This window comes from Papaver somniferum, chromosome 5 (genome assembly GCF_003573695.1).
Source record: "Papaver somniferum cultivar HN1 chromosome 5, ASM357369v1, whole genome shotgun sequence".
Taxonomy (NCBI): domain Eukaryota; kingdom Viridiplantae; phylum Streptophyta; class Magnoliopsida; order Ranunculales; family Papaveraceae; genus Papaver; species Papaver somniferum.
Genome location: NC_039362.1, coordinates 25,069,634 through 25,071,618, shown reverse-complemented (window position 1 = coordinate 25,071,618; position 1,985 = coordinate 25,069,634). Strand labels below are relative to the sequence as shown.

Below are 1,985 nucleotides of genomic sequence, written 5' to 3'. Positions count from 1 at the left end.
GAAACTTAGCTTGTCACACACAAATGAAATGTATGCATTTAGGTTTGAGTAACCGTACCTAAACGTGTTGTGAAATCCCCTTATCAAAAATGTGTATCGTTTAGTAGTATCCTTAGTTATGGGTTCCCATAATCCTTTTCCATCGGCAATAATGGTCGTGGACGTGGATTTTTGAGAAAGAAAAATAAAATCTCCAATATTTTTTGGAAAGTTCTCATAGGATAGGATATATAGTAAGAGATTAGGGTTATTGTTAATCTCTCAAAAACATAAGAAATATCAGCCGCACTAAAAGTCTCTTTTATTGGGAAAACTTAGCTGCTGTGAGAGAAGTCTAAGGAGGAGGACGATTAATTTCATCCGAAAGGTAGTACCACTGGTTGGAGGATTGTTCTAGCTTACCAGGTAGGTTCTCCGATCTTTATACCCATTATGGTTGCTTGATAAATCTGTGTAGTTACTAACAAGAAATATTTTTTTAAGGGATTTTCGTTTACATTACAGTAGGATGCTTTTAGATGCTCTTTTATTTGGATCGTACACTGGATTGGGTTTTAGCATGACTTGATTAAGATTTTTGTCTCTGAATCTTTTAAACTTATTAGTGAATAGCTATGAGGTGGTAGATGGGTCAAGTGGTTGTCCTCATAGTTATTTTTGTGATACATATGCAAGTGTACACAAATGATTCCCCATGTTTGAGCTTTGTCTTTTGGCTAGATGGAGTTTTGTTTTGTTGGGCTCGTGTGTGAACGTTTTGACTAACCAGGGAAGATTTGGATCCATTAAATCAATTATGGTTGCATGATTGGTGTTAGGGTGACAGTGAGATGTTAGGAACTTAAGCTAGATTTATAGTGGTTGTCATTTGCTCCGTTTAGTGCTATGCTATAGGTCATAGAAGTAGAGAGAAATAGCATAACAGTGGTTTGACGTTTTTGGAAGAAACTTTTGGTATGTACTCGCTGTAGGAAATAGATGTTAGACTATTTTCGTGATTGAGTTTCTGTTGATACTTCTTGGCGAAGGTTTCTGTTGATACTATTAGGCGATCTTGAGTACATAATGTTTGTTTGAGTGTTTGAGTGATATTGGTATATGTGGGCATAGCATTTTTGGCAGCAGATGGGTAACTGCTATATGCGTTGTTGTTGCTTGCCAATTTTGAGGCCAAATCCTAGTTTGGTGTAAGATTAGAGTTAACAATACATGTTGTATGTGAAGTTATCTCACGTTTTGTTAACCGTTACCCGTAGTTTGCTCGATTCTCATGGATTATTAGGCGATGATCTAGGGGTCGCTTAAAAGATATGGCTCTATTATCTTATATTGGGATCGACAACATTTAATTTCTCCGGCGCACGGTAGGAGAATTATTTGGACTACTAAAGAGTTAAAACGGTTTGTCTTGCGATTAGAGTAAGGAACTAGAGAGGGGTAGTCGATAAACAGATTCCAGGTTGGATATAAATTCTTAGCAACATGTTTATGTTTTTACCAAATAAACAATCTGTTTTTGCCACTGTTGTCATCATCTTGCTAGTCCATTATTGTTCAGTTAGACGAGGTCACATAGAAAATGTTCTCCCTGTAAATTGTTTCATTTCTCATCATTTTTACGAACTTTCTGGGATTTATTACATCATTTTTAAAGGATATAAGGGTGTGAGAGTCTACTTTTAGTTGGGGTCTGACCCAACTTACTATTTTTCAGGAGACCGTGACCGTGGAGCAACCTAGCTTGTAGATTACACTCTTGATTCGAAAAGCTATTTCGTCATTTCTTTTAAGGTGTTTAATTGGCTAAAATGTTCTATTGAGTTCTTTAAGATCAAAATCTTATTTCTTTTAAATAAATTGTTAGCGTTTATTTTGGGACCGGCCTGCGTGTCGAGATTTATTTTTATTTATTTATTTTCAAATATTTGTAAATATACTTGCAACTTCTTTATCACTTTCAATAAATAAAATTGATTTTTTTTCTT

At 35.3% G+C, this 1,985-nt stretch overlaps 1 long non-coding RNA gene across 1 annotated transcript; it reads left to right on the top strand.

Annotated features, from left to right (window-relative positions):
• The first annotated feature begins 273 nt into the window (after positions 1-273).
• LOC113277342 lies at positions 274-1,985 on the top strand. The gene is made up of 2 exons (XR_003324866.1): positions 274-405; positions 1,715-1,985. It is a non-coding gene; the product is annotated as an uncharacterized LOC113277342 (long non-coding RNA).